This window comes from Hypanus sabinus, chromosome 8, assembly GCF_030144855.1.
Source record: "Hypanus sabinus isolate sHypSab1 chromosome 8, sHypSab1.hap1, whole genome shotgun sequence".
In the NCBI taxonomy this organism is placed as follows: Eukaryota; Metazoa; Chordata; class Chondrichthyes; order Myliobatiformes; family Dasyatidae; genus Hypanus; species Hypanus sabinus.
This window is the reverse complement of record NC_082713.1, coordinates 63,072,014-63,087,564: the sequence shown is the minus strand read 5'-3', so window position 1 is coordinate 63,087,564 and position 15,551 is coordinate 63,072,014. Positions and strand designations below refer to the sequence as shown.

General features: G+C 38.2%; 1 long non-coding RNA gene across 3 annotated transcripts in view; it reads right to left on the bottom strand.

The window, feature by feature from the left end:
• Positions 1-12,770, bottom strand: part of LOC132398206 (uncharacterized) — a 187,048-nt gene extending 174,278 nt beyond the window's left edge. For 2 of the 3 annotated variants that reach the window (XR_009513575.1, XR_009513576.1), the window contains exons 1-2: positions 12,666-12,770; positions 5,742-5,847 (exon numbers count right to left, since the gene is read on the bottom strand). This is a non-coding gene — a long non-coding RNA (uncharacterized LOC132398206). Of the gene's footprint in view, positions 1-1,136; positions 5,625-5,741; positions 5,848-12,665 lie in introns of those variants that run through there. The other variant, XR_009513577.1, reaches the window with a different exon arrangement.
• Positions 12,771-15,551: the final 2,781 nt, after the last annotated feature.

Sequence of the window (15,551 nt, the reverse complement as noted above, 5' to 3'; positions counted from 1 at the left end):
GTAAATAGGATTTGTATAGCTAGGTACTTATTGGTCAGTATAGACTTAGTGGACCAAAGGCCCATTTATGTTCTGTGTGACTCAATAATAAAGCAAAGATGATGGCAGAATAAAAGAGAGCCTGAGTCTTAAAATACAGAAGTTTTACTACAACTGCTCTGGGCTTTGGTGGGGTCACACCCGGAGTACTGCATTCGGCTTTGTTCACCTTTAATAAGCAATATACTTTAATTGGAGATAATCCAGATAAAATTTACTGAATTGATTTCTAAAATGAAATTGACTTGTAAAGATAGACAGAAAAGATTGATCATAGAGTCTCTGAAGTTCAGAAAACTGAAACGTGTTCATTGAAATATGCATGACCGCTAAGAATCATGCGATTGTTTATTTCCTCTGATCAGTATATCTGGCATTTGGATCATAGTCTCAGAATAAGAGTGAATCACTTCAGAACAGGATGAAGAGTAACCTCTTCTCTCAAAGGGTTGCAAACCATTAGAATGTTCTACACTATAAAAATATGGACGAGATTAGATCAGCAATAGAAATAGAATCAATTCTGGGGCACATTCCTTGTGGAGCATTATGACCCACAATACTTCCTATTTCTCAAATAGCATATCACTCCAAGTATTAATTCTCCCAGTTCAATGAACAAAGGTTTTTGTTATTTATCCTGACCTTAACTTTTTCATTTTTTTAGCTTATCATATGCAGTGGTCTATATAAAATATTTTAATTCTATCATATCTACATCTATCAGCTTTTTGCATTTAATTTCTTACAAGAATAAAAAGTTATGTGATTTGTTTCCCTCCAGCTTAATATGTTTTCCTTGCTTTAGATAAACCTTATATCTGATTAATCATAATTAAACATAGTAATGAATAAACCATAATCCAAACTGTAATTACAGCCAAATCAATTGGTACTCAATTATGTAAACCCCTAAAGGCTAAGAGTTCAATCTAGAATAATTCTTTCAGGATCTTTTGAACATAGGTCAACATCACTCAAACTTGGTGACTCATTGACAATGATGTGATTCAACTAGAGCGTATGTACAGGAAATTAACTAGGCTATTCCAAAACTGGAAGTTTTAGCTGAAGGAAGAATTGTATTTGCTAAATATCCTATCGAAAGATACAGAGAGATGTAATTGAGACAAAATTGTGATGGATCTAAAGTAATTGGTAGAAAAATTAGAAGGGAGATGTGGACTATCTTTTTAATGCAGAGGGTGGTAGAGAACAGTGTGCTTGAATAGGAAAGCTGAAACACTGAAGCAGTCAGAAACACGTTGAAGCAGCACTTGAATTCATACTGCAAGAGCCACCAGTCATAAAACCATTATCCTAGTGCTAGAAGGTTGCTGCTTTACTATTAGCACAGACCAATGGACCAAATGAGCAGCTGTGAAATGAATGTTTCTAATTCATGATTCAATGAAAATTGAAATCAGGCATAAAAATCACCACATGAAAGTTGTGCTTTTTTTTATTTCTAGTTAACACAATGCAATAGGGCTTTGAGGTAAAAGTGTACTGACTCATTTTTACAGCTCTTGAAATAAAATAGCCCTTTTGATTTCCTTTTTAAAGGCTTACCATCATAAATTCTTCAAGATACTTTATCTGTAAGAATTCAACCCAGTTGCAATTCTTCTCTGAGACTTTATATGGACTGTTTTTATAAATCAAATTGAGTATTACCAATTAATTTTACTATCTTATTCTGCATTTTTGAATCCAGATTGCATATGAAAATTAGAAAGAATAATGGGTTAATGCCACTCCACAGGGAAGCCTTTCCATTAAATATCTGACATGACAAACAATACCTACTGAATAACGAAAGGCCAGGATAGAGAGGATGTATAGTGGGTGTTTCTGGTGGTGGGAGTGTCTCGAACCAGAGGGCACAGCTTCAGAATAGGATATCAGTTTTGATGTACATGTGACAAATAAAGCCTATAAATAATAAATAATGTAATAGAAGGATGTTCATTTCAAACCAAAATTAGAAGAAATATTTTCAGCTTGGGGTGGTGAATCTGTAGAATTCATTGCTACAGACAGCTTCATAGGTTTTTTGATTGGTAAGGGTGTCAAAGTTTCTGGGGAGAACACTGAAGAATGAGGTTGAGAGGGAATAATAAATCAACCACAATCAAATAGAGGAGCAGACTTAGAGCTGGATTGACCAGTTCTAGTCCGATATCTAATAGCAATTCCAAATAGTCTATTCTTGCTTTACTCCATTGTGGGACAAGTAAAACATATCCCCAAGTATTTGCATTCTTCAAAGAAGTGTCCAGTAATAATTATTTGGAACATTGTGTTTATTTTCATTCAAAATTATGAATTGATTGAGAAATACCTGTTCAAATTTAGTTATGGAAGGAGCAATCAGTCAGGCTTCACTTAAAATAGTTTCACGTATTTACAAAGTAATTTGATGGTTAAGCGTAACACTGGTAATCAGGTTTGAGATTTTGCATTCATTAATTCCCTGAGGCATTGTGAGTTGGAATTAATCTTAGGAAAAGTGAACAAACAAATGTTATAGAGATAAAATTTACAGAGAGAAACAGCACTTAAAAAAAATAAGTAAATGGACTAGCATACTTGATGGCTATAATTGGCAATTACAAAGTTTTGACGTGTGAGAATTAGGAACGGTAATTCATACTGTCAACAGTAATATGCCATGTTTAAGCTCATATTGCAATGTGCACGAAAAGTTCTACCTCAAAGCAGGAATACTCAGAACAGATGGACTATATTATATTCACTGTACATCTCAAGCATCCTTTCACTTTTAAGAAACATTCAATTCCCTCATGCAAAAATTATATTACTCAAGTACGGGAGACATATGCTAGATGCTTTAAAGCACAGTATGACAGAGAGACATATGGAAATCCCCACATAATCTGGTGACTCTTTGACTTCTATCTCAGAGCCCAATGTCAAAATAAGAGGGTGAATCCTCCCAAAGTGTTAGGCCCCATCAGTGTACTTTTCCCCAAATTCAGATATGGCCCAAGTGCAGAGCGAGAGACACTGAAGCGGATTGATAGTTCAGACTTTAATGTGAATGGAGTTAAAAGGGAAAAGCAAACAATAAATGCTAGGCCAACCAGAGCTGCCAACTAAAACTCTCAAATAGAAAATAAAGCCTTGACTGCGGCTGAAAGGAATAACTACATACAAAACTAATACCGTTTGTTTTCAGTCAGTTGACTAGACAGTCCAATTTCTCAGGCAAGGCTGAACTCAAACAGGCAGTAAAGTGTTACAGGACTGTGCTGAAGTCTCAACAAGAACTACAATGAAAAAAATGAAGTTAAATATTACCATAATTAAATAATAATTAGCTGACACATGCATATTCACAAGCACAACTGCTGTACCTGCTGCGCTGCCAAATTATGTGTGTGACAGGGGCCCCTCTCTAGGCGCATCCCCTGGAGTGCCACAGCCCTGTGTCCACTGGAAATCCTGGATGAGGGACTTGTCCAAAATGTCCTCTGCTGGGATCCAAGTACATTTTACTGGACCATACCCTTCCCAGTCCACAAGGTACCGGACCTTACCACATACCCGGCGAGATGGCAGGAGGTGCCACAGTGTATGGACCAAGGAACAATCTACCAGGCGGGGAGGAGGGGGAGGTGGGTTGACTGGGGCCAGGGGAGAGGTAATAACTGGCTTCAGCTGGGAAACATAAAATACTGGGAGGATCTTCAGTGATGCTGGTAGATGCAAGCTATATGCCACCTTGTTGACAGCCTTTTACAATACAAACGGTCCCACGCAGCCCAGTTCCAATTTGCAGCTCTTGACTTTCAGGGGGAGATCCCTTGATACCAAGCAGACCTCCTGTCCTGGTTTGAATGGCCTTACCTGTTGACGGAGCTGATCAGTCTGTCAGGAATGTTATTTCTGGGCGCACAGCAGGGAAGCTCTGCCTCATTTCCAGGTGTGTTTGGAGCGTTGGATCGGCTGTTCAGCAGCAGGAACTCCTACTTCAATCTTGCGATCAGTCAAGAGCGGGGGTTGGCATCCCTTCTGGCTTTCAAAGGAAGACATATTGTTGGAGGACGACTGTGACGTACCGTTAAAGGATGACTGGAGGTTATTGTGGGCGATCTCTGTCCAAACCAATTGGGAACTCCAGGACGATGGGCTGGAAGAGGCAAGGCAGCACAGGGCTGTCTCCAGCTGCTGGTTCTCTCTCAGTCTGGCCATTGGATTGGGGTTGTAAACCAGGTGAGAGGCTCCTACAAGAGAATAGAAACCCTTCCAAAAGTGGGAAGTGAACTGTGGTCCATGATCAGTCACTGTGTTGAGGAAAGCCATGAAGCCTGAACAAATGTTGAAACATGAGTGTGGCAATCTCACAAGCCGATGGGAGCTTGGGGAGGGCAATGAAGTGGAAAGCATTGGAAAATCGATCCACAATGACCAAAATAGTGGTGTTTCCATTAGATGGGGCAGCCCAGTGGTGAAGACGACTGAGATGGGACCAGGGGTGGTGAGACACAGGCAGTGGACGTAACAGACCCGCAGGATGCTGGTGTGATGTCTTGTTCTGAATGCAGGTGGGACAGACCAATACAAAGTCGTGGACATCTTGGGACACAGATGGACACCAAAATTGTCTCATTGAATTCCCAGATGTCTGGCCAGATGGGAGGAGTGAGCCCATTCCAACACTGTGGAATGCACCACAGCAGGGAGCAGGGACGAACAGCCGGTTGGAAGGTGCCTTACCGGGACCTGGGTCTGACTGTTGGTGGGTGCTCATCTCTGCCTCTATTCGCCAGATTACCGGAGCAGCAATGCATGAGCGAGGAAGAATGGGCTCTCGATTGGCATTGTTCTCAGATCCATTGAACTGAAGCGAGAGAGAATTGGCCTTAGTATTCTTGCTTCTGGAACAATGGGTGAGGATGAAATTGAACCGTGTGAAGAAGAGAGCCCACCAGACTTGAAAAGAGTTGAGTTTCTTTACATATTGAATGTAGGAGAGGTTCTTGTGATCTGTCCAGACAAAGAAGGATGCTCTGTCGCCATTCCTCCCAGGACTCCTTGACAGTTGGAAGTTCCCAGTTACCAACATCGTAATTCCTCTCAGCTGGAGTCAAGCAATGGGAAAGCAAGGCACAAGGGTGAAGCCGGCTATCTGTAGATGAGCGTTGAGAGAGGACAGCTCCAATGCCTACATCAGATGCATACACCTCAACAATGAATGGTTATGATGGGTCTGGATGTTGCAGCAATGGGGCAGTGATGAAATGTCGCTTTTGCTCCAAAAATGTTTGGTTGGTACCATCCGTCCAATGCTGTCCTGCCAAGGTCTTGGTGAATGCATTTATAGGAGCGGGGACAGAGCCAAAATTCTGGATGAAGCGGCGATAAAAGCTTGCAAACCCCATGAAGCGCCGTACTTGTTTGACTGTAGCTGGTCTCCTACCTGACCAATAAATATTATGGCCAAGGTCAGCTGCTCTCTCTGCTGTGTCCATCTTTGTATGGTCGAGACTTACTGTCACCAATTTCCAATGTGGCCCATGTGTGGAGTGAGAGACACTGAAGCAGGTCAATAGTTTAGACTTTAATGCGAACAGAGTCAAAAGGGAAAAGAAAACCATAAATGCTAGTCCAACCAGGGCCATTAACTAAAACTCTCAAATGGAAAACAAAGGAATAACTAAATATAAAGGGAATACCTCCAGACTTCAGAGTCAGTTGAATCGACAGTCCAGTTCCTCAGGCAAGGCCGAATGCAAGCAGGCAGCAAAGCATTGCTGTACTGTGTTCAAGTCTTGACAGGCACTGCGATGGAAAGAATGGAGTTAAATTCTATCTAAATGAGATAATAATTAGCTGACATCTGCATATTCATGAGCGCAATTGCTGTATCCGCTGCATTGCTGAATACGTAGTTGTGACAGTACCTGGCCAGGTACTGAAACTTGTGCCGACCAAATAACTGTTACATTCAAGGACATCTTCACCCTCTTTCCACTGTATTTGGAGGTTCCTACTTACTTCAAAAAGGCATCAATTAAACAAGTGCCCAAGAAGAGCAGGGTGAGCTGCCTCAACAACTATTGACCAATAGCACTCACATCTATTGTGATAAAATCTTTCAAGACAATGCTTATGGTTAGAATTAATGCTTGCCCAGGCAAGGAGAGGGCTCCGCTGCATTCCCACTATCACCACCTCAAATCTACCGTGAATGCAATCTCACTGGAGCTTTTGGGGTACCTAGATAACAGAATATAACATGTGAGACACTAATTATCCAATATAGCATGGCATTCAATACCATCATCCTCTCAGTGTTATTTACCAGGCTTCTAAATCTGACTCTCTATACTTCGCTCTCCAACTGGATTCTCAACTTCTTTGTCAGCAGATCACACTTCGTGTGGATTGGTGATAACATCTCCAAATTAACAATAAACAGAGGTGTACCTCAAGGAAATGTGCTGACATCACTGCTCTACTGCCTCAATGTGCTCATGACTGTGTGGCCAGGCACAACAAAAAACCCTTTTATCGATTCACAGATGATAGCACTTTTGTTGATAAAATCCCAGATGTCAGTAAGAAAGCATACAGGAGTAAGAAAAGTTACCTGGTTGAATGGTGTCAAAACAACAAACTTGCACTCATCATCAGCAAGACCAAGTAACCAATTGTGGACTTCAGGAGGGGAAGTCAAGAGAACACACACGTCCTTATTGAAGGGACATTGATGGAGCAGCTTTGAGTTCCTGGGTAGCAACATCTCCAAGGAGCTGTCCTGGTGCAACACGTTGATACAATCACAAAGAATCTAAGCACTGCTTCATTAGAAATTTGAGGAGATGTCATATATATCACCAAAAGCTCTTGCAAATTTCTACTGATTTACAGTGGAGAGCATCATAGCCTGGTTGGGAGCTCCAGTACACATGCTCACTGGAGAATGCAGAGGGTTGTAGGCTCAGCTAGCTCCATCGTGGCATAACTCCCCCCATTTCAAGAGGTGGTGCCTCAAGAAGACAACTTGCATCATTAAGGACCCTCCCAATCTAGGACAAATCCTCTTCTCATTATGCCAATGAGCTACAGGAGCCTGAAGACCCACCCTCAATTACTAAGAAACTTCTTCCCCTCCATCATCAAATTTCTGAATGGTCCATGAACCTATGAACACTATCTCATTATTCCCATTTTTTGGAATGATTATTTATTTTGTAATTTATAGTAATTTATATTTTTGCATTGTACTACTGCCAGAAAATGACAAATTTCATGTCATGTAAGACAGTGATAATAAACCTGATCCTAATCTTGACTGACAACCTCACTGTGTTAGAAGGAGAAATAACTGCATATATTATATTTGGGACATCTTTAAATAAACTGTGTAACCATGAGTTACATTGTTTAGTTCATTGATTTTAGTATAGAAGTATTAATTTTAATCATTCAGTCTTTGCTCTGCAAATTAAATATATGTAGATTGTTTTAGTGGCTTGAATATAATATTCACACTCTGTTCTGTCTGTTCATTTTCAATTAATTGTACTGAAACCTGCATTTTAATTATTTTTAAATATTTCCTGTTTTCTTCAATATTACACATTTTCTGAACAGAAGCATGCAAGGTGTCTAAAAATCCTTGTTAAAATTCATATTTCATTAATATGACCTTGAGCTCTCTTCCCCGTCAAGCATCTTGGTATCTCACACATCTGTACTAATTACTAACAGATTCTTTTCTCCCTCTTCATTTCTATAGTCTCAGCTCACTTTTGGTGAGGAAATTATGATATTGGAATCATCTCACTGACACAAGTCACTGGGATGTAATTATGAATCGAAATCATCCACATTGGTCAATTTACTACCAACCAAGGAACAACATGCTTCAAAAATTGTCCAATTTTTAAAAAGTCAAATTAATGAATAAAAACAGAATTGATATTATACTGGTTTGATTCCTATTCTTTTCACTTCTTGTTGTTCATGTTGTAATTATTATCTTGTATTTTGTTATTTTTTCTCTCCATCTTATCTTTTCCCTTTATCAAACTGAATTTACTTTGTGCACCAAACTATTGTATAAGTATTTTGCATCAAATCCCTTTGTATGTTATTTTGACCAGGTCATTAACTAAATTTATTACAGATTTCATTTTAGGACCCAATCTGATTTCAGTGCACTAATAGTGAATTTTTATTCAAACAACTTTTTTTTTAAAACGTTAATTACAGCTGATTTTCAGAAAAGTGTAAGTTTGCACCATGCATGTGTTACTGAAGCTGTCATCACAAATAATTTTGCTGCAAGTGTTGAATACATCAACTATGAAAGCGTGAGAAGAAAAAAGAATAGTTAAGCTTCCTATTCCTCTCATGGGATATTTCCTGACAATTTCATTTTTACCATATCTCTCAAGAGCTATATTTCTCCTTTTGGATCCTTTATTACAAATGAGATTTGTGACAGAGTGGAATAATTTCTTTTTAATCTATTTCCACAATAGTGACTAGAGGACCAAATAGGTTAGCAAATAAATAAATTTTAACGGATTAAAGAAATAGAAACCTCAAGAAACGCAGGCTGAATACATGTTACTAGTTTAATAGAGCATCATGCATTCTGTTACAATTTTATCTGTATTAAAGGAGATAAATTCTTGCTGTTATTGTAGAAAACAGAAGCTAAAGCAAAAGGTCCTGGTCTAAGTGGCAATCTAATGTGTAGACAATTAAATCTACTTTAATCTTACCCCCTCTCACTGATGCAGATAAAAGAAATCTCAAGTAGACCAATTCTATTTTCTATAGTAGTGCTGGTATTTGAATGCATGTTATATCTGCAGTCAACTGATGTGGTTGAAATGTGCACTAGGATGAGGAGTTAATAAAGAAAAAGAGTAGATCTTGCCCACTAAAATCCATCAACTTGGGAAGTGCTACCTGCACTTAAAATTACTTATGACTTAAAATAAAACAGCTATGTGTTCTTCATGGAAACATGGCATTTATGATGGTCACATTCTTCATATGGCCAAGACTCAAATGCATATTGAGTGGAAACTGTTGCTGTTTACGAAAAGGTCTGGGTTATTATAGAGAGATCTTATGGCATATGAATGTAGTCAATAGTTGCATATATGCACAGGAGTTAGCATTTTTGCTAGATTCCCAAGTTAGCATCTGGTCCTAACTGAAATCCTAAAGTAGATAAAATTGGTTAATTGCAAATTCAGCCCAGATGATACAACGGTGGTGAGCAAGACATGAGATGGGGTTGGTATCTGCTGAGTCTGCCTGAAGGCTTCTTGTACTGGAGAAGTTGAAGATCAATACAGAATACTCCCTCTGCAAAAAAAGCCACCCAGCCACTTGAGTGTGACTTAAAAGTCTTCCCAGCAGAGCATCATATAGTTTAATGGGGCATTTGGGCATGTGTCAAAGAGATGTAAGATGTGCTATACTGTTGACTTGTGCTGTAAATGCTTTTTGTGCTGAATGACAATATTCTAGAATATATTTTATTATTTGGTTATTCATTTGAGGCAATATTACTTCATGTGCCATGCATGAGTTATATGTAATGTCTTGAGCACCTTGGTCTGGAGGGATGTTGTTTCATTTGGCAGTATACAATTGAATGACAATAAATTGATGTAAAGCCCAAAGATGGACACCCAGCCATCGCACTAATGAAGTCTCCAGTAAGGAAGTGCTGTAAGCTGTGTCTCCAATTTGGTACCATGCAATGAAAAGTATTTAGTATGGATATTGGAAGGCAATTGAGCAGCTTATATTTAAAACTAAATGTGGCCAGTCAGAAAAAAATGTTCCTTTAGTTGTCAAGGAAAGAACTGCTCCCAGTTCTACTCTCACTAGATGGTAAATTGTAGCTTTCTGCTTCAGATGTATGTGTAAAGGCAGAAGTGGATTTTGCACAAATAATAGTGTCATTTGACACTGGGAAAATATCAGGACTGCTAACATGAAGAATGCATTAAAGCACCTGGTCTATTTTCATGCCTGGTGTGATTTCATGCAAAAGTGTTCTCCAATATGATCTACTCTGGCTAAGACTCATATTAGACCATGCAGTCCTGACAGAACAAACACTATATAATCTAAGTTCTGTAGAAATGAACGATACTGACATTCAGAGACATTCAAATTGATATCAAAACTTTTAGAAATAAATCCAAATGTTTAAAAAAATGAAGCAATTAAAAAACTCAACTATAGTTAACACCAATTATTTCCATTTAAAAAAAAACTTTTCCATTGAAAAAAACTTTCAGTTGCCCTTATCCTATGAAACTGTTCTCCATTTAATTTTTAAGCAAATCCACGGCGTAAGTGGGGAATTTGCAAAAATTTATGCTTGGCTGCTTGACATCATCAGATGTCCCAGTGTGAAGCACAGCTGGGAAATTTCATGCTAACAGCTGGCATTATCCCTGGGGTTCTATAGTTGCACATGCATGTGTAGAAATCCTGTATTGACTGTCACTTATAAGTATGTAACTGCTGACACTTCCCTGAAAAATTCCACAACTTCTGACAACATTTTCTAGATGTCAGGAATGATATTTCCTCGTGAGGAAAAAGAAACCAGTGTTTGCAATCACTACTTGAGTACTCTGCAATTGCTGAAATATGTTTTGATAGCGGCAATAAAAGCCTTCAACCAATCCTAATGTACTTGTGTTGAAGATTATAAACTTTCTCAAGTACCTCATGAGTTTCTTAATGATCATAAATACTGAACCGCTTCAGGGAAGAAATGCTGGAAGCTAAATAAAGTGGCATACCCAAGTTTAATCTTTGGAGGTGAGGGGAAAGGGATTTGGGAAGATTCAGAGAACCCCACAACTTCTTTTTCCTCAAAGACAATTCTAATTCTAAGCAGAACTGAGCTACAAGTAGGGTCAGCATATCAGCAATGAGTGACAGATGTTCCAAATATAAATGAAAGAAGTTGTTAATAAATTATGATTGCTTGTAACATAGAAGCTAATACAGCAAATTCACATGGTTGCTAAAGTGCTAAACACATAAAAGCAACACTGGAGGATGATATCCTAGCAAAGATGCACCAATTATTACCGATTTGAAAATCGGTAATAAGATTAGCAAGGTTACATTATACCTGCTATTGTGACATAGTTAACATACTGAATGACTTGATTGGAAATATTGTGCAGATACTTAAACACAAAAGTACACTGCAGATGCTGGGGTCAAAGCTACATGGGCAACACGCTGGAGGAACTCAACAGGTCGGGCAGCATCCGTGGAAATGAGCAGTCAACGTTTCAGGCCAAGACCCTTCGTCAGGACTGAAGAGGGAGGGAGCAGAGGCCCTATAAAGAAGTTGGAGGGAGGGTGTTGAAGACCAATAAGAGGAAAGACAAAGGGGTGTGGGAGGGGAAACAAGGAGGGGATAGCCAGGAAAAAGTGAAGAAGGAATGAAAGGGGAAAGCACTATGTATAGTAGAAGAAGGCAGAATCATGAGAGAGGTGATAGGCAGCTGGAATGGTGGAAGGCAGAGGGAGGGAATCAACAAAAGTTGGAGAATTCAATGTTCATGCCAAGTTCATCCAGATACTTAACTGTCCTTTCAGATCTTCTTTAAGCAACCAATACACTTCATTTAGGTGAAAATTATCTTTTCTGTACTTGCTTCGTTACAATGTGCGAACGTCTTAGACTGAATTTCTTCAGTAAATTCACACTATCAGCACAAGCCTTGGGTTTTCAATTACTGCTCTGAACTGTGAAAGCCAATACACATCCTTTCAAATATAATTCAGTGTTACCAACTTTTTAATGTTAAATCAGTTATTATATAATCAGCTTTTTCTCTAATCCTTGCATGGGTTCTAAACAAAGATAGAATTTCTTTTATTTCAGTTTTTTTTTGCATTCATATTCAAGGGGCCGAATGGTCTACTTCTGCACCTATTGTCTATTGTCAACCGTTTTGAGAGAGATTGTTGAGATGATAAGAAGGAGAAGCAAAGGGAGATGTGATGTTCCAGAGGGCATTGACGAAATGTGGGGGTTGTTGGCAAGGATGTGAATGAACAGAAGGAACTGTTTTGAGGAAAAATCAGTATCTTGGACTTCCAGACAACAAATAAGCTGGGATCAGGTACTGCACTTAATGTCACTTGAAAAATATTTCAGATTTTCAAGGCTTGTACCATTTGCAAGACTCAAAAACACAGTCATATATAACATTGAAAATTACAATAAATTATCCACCAATTGACATACCCCATACATGCCCATACATGTGTATGTAAGCCTTGGATGTACTTTACAGATGAACCCGATTTTTTTTTAACATGAATTGCAATAGAAATAAACAGAAAAAATAACACTGTAGTGTTCTCGCTCGGGTGTAACGGAACGACGAGCTAAACACCGAGATAAACGTTTGTCAATAACGACAGGATCACAGTAAGATTACCCGGTAACCGTTTACTGTTCACTCTTCCACAGTGACGTATGGTGAAAACTGTTGATAAAAAAACAGTTACCGACCGTCGTTACTTTTAACGGGATCGGCGTTAACATTTTAATTCAACATATCGATTATCTCATAACTCACAGCGTTGCTTTCACAATGTTTCTGGTGCGTAGAGAGAAAACTTTGCTGCTGCTTGCTCGCACATGTCGGCCCCCACCTTTCCGTTTTTCCAAACCAGTATTTTCCCACAGGACGCGGCGAAACCGGATGTGATGTCATCACATGCCGCGATATCTCACAGACAACTTAAACAATCCTAACTTTAACTAGAATGCTGACAAATGAATTACTAAGTGAAAATATTATAAACTGAACAACTGCCATAAAGGCAGCACAAACACTCTCAAAAAAATAAAATTCACCATTTTTTATCACTCTTCACAATAGAACACAGTTCTGAGCTGTACAGAAATCTGAGAAAGAAATCATAATGTATATAATGTATAATAATGCAAAGCATTATTGTCAGAAATGATTATACTGTCAGGAATAGTAGAACTTCAACATTACAGCACTATTAAAAATCCCAGCAGCCATCTAACAAGGCTCCCTGGTAGGAGTGGAATCTTCCAGTTACCCCACAGAGTTAAGACATAAACACTGCAGGATCTTTCCTGAATAGTTTGCAGCACAATATATGGAGTGTGGTTCAAACCAATGAATTGAATCCACTTGAAGCACTTCAGCTTGGAAGTAAAATGTTGAAAATAAATGCTTCAAGTTGTCTCAATTATGCTTAGCACCTTTCAGAAATAATAAAGGAAAAAACCTTTTATAATTATAAAAGTGAACTGCATAACATAATAGTCTCTCATTTCTTTTGCAATGATAATTACAAGTAATTCTTGGGTTTGATGTTATGCTAATTCAGGAATTTGTATTGTGTTATTCCCAGAATCCTCTGGTTAAAGATAATCTGCTTGCTTTTGTCCTATTCCAACTAAGCAGGTATTTAATGGCAACACTAATTTAGGTAGCACTGTCTCAAGCCATATGTAGATGGCTAGTAAAATTCTTGAATTTTCCAAAGATAATTAAAAATAATTATTATGCAACAAGGAAAATTACATCTATTCAGTATTAAGCCTGATTTAAAGGTAACTATGCAGAAATTTTCTACTTTTAGCACAATGAGTAATAAATAATCAATATTAGTTACGGTTTTGAATATAACAATATCTCATATAGTACACGTTGTGGCAGAAAATGACTAACAAAACAAAATATGAACAGTGAAATTGAAGACAGAATTTAGGCAAAGTAGAATATGTTTTTTTTATTACCACAATAAGTCTGCAGCTGTTGGAAATCCAAAGCAACATACGCAAAATCCTGGGGGACCTCAGCAGGTTAGGCAGCAACCATCTATGGAAATGGATAGATAGTCAACGCTTCAGGCTGAGATCTTTCTTTAGGACTAAGGTTTCATTAATTCTTTTTAGGTTTCATTAATCCAATGGTTTTCATTAGATTTTAATAGCAAAGTATTAAATGATCTAAAAAAAAGAGTATTAAAATATACATGTCTTCAGCTATCCTTCCCAAAGCCTCTGGAATTCCCTCTCTAAAAATTTCTTTACCTTCTTCTGTACCGTTAAGATGGTGAATTAAATGTACACCATGTTTACTATACACTTTCCACATCAGACACTTTTGATACCATTTCTGTAAAGTACCTCTGGATATTTTAATGCTTTGAATTGCATTACAAGAGAAAATTATGACTATATTACAGTAGCTATTGTAATTCTCTCTTGAAGTACTTATAGTTAAATATTATTGCTGTAAGTATTCTTAGAACTAGCTGGCTATAAAATTAGGCATTAATTTTGTTTATCAAATATGCTAAACACAATAAGCTATAGAAGATATACAAGTATGAGGGAAGGGAGTTCTTTAAGTAACCAAGGAAAATACTGTATAGGGTCACAGTTTTATCCTGGACTTAATTAAAATGGTACAAGTCAATAGTAATAATAAAATGCAATGATTGAGAGCTTCTATGTGACACCCAATTTGTCTTTTGCATCAGTACAAACAATTCTAAAACCGGATCTTGTGGGAGGCATGGTAGTGTAGTGGTAGTAATGCTTTAAAGTGCCATTAATTGGAGTTCAATTCTTGCTGATGTCTCTGTACATTCCCATTGTGATCACATTGGGTTCCTCCCACATTCCAAGGATGTATAGTTAGCGTTAGTAAGTTGTGGGCATAGTATGTTGACAAGAAGCACAGCAACACTTAAAGCTACCCCCAGCACATCATTGGATTCTGTTGGTCATTGGTACAAATGATATGTTTCAATGCATGTTTTGATGCTGCAATCTACATGTGACAAATACATCTAACTTTTCTATTCTTTAAAAAAAGACTCATTGGATTCCTATTTTTATTCAAACTGCATGCAGTACTTCTTTCCATAACTTTCCACCACGATGACGGGAAGATCAAGTTTGGGGAAAAAATGGAGAGAATGGGAAGAGATCAAGGAAAAGCTGTGTAAAGATGAATGGCTCATGGGGGTAATGGAGTAGAAGACTGTAGGGAATTATGATCTTGAACTAATGATATCAGACAAAACGGTAGAGGGAGATTGTAGCAGAGTTTTGGAGGAAAGATAACTGAGAAGGGAAGCCACTTCATGGTCTGGAGAAGCAGTGAGAAGAGTGGACTAGAAATATTTGGATATTGGGGTTTAAGAGTGAATAATAGGGAACAAGGAGATTGGATTTACTGGAAGAAGACTGAATGGATTGGAAGAAGATTAGAGGGATTTAAGGACATATTTGACTGGGGAGATCAGACTGCACTGCAGGAAAGCTGGTGGGACTTGGAAGACTAAAGAATGATAGAGAAAGTTGACAAGTGAGAAAATTGAAGATAGTGAAGGGGAGTTGGAGAATTGATCATCCTGGAGTTGAGGTCTTGGGAGCCAGGGTGTGTTGGTGTGTGAACAAGATCCAAAAC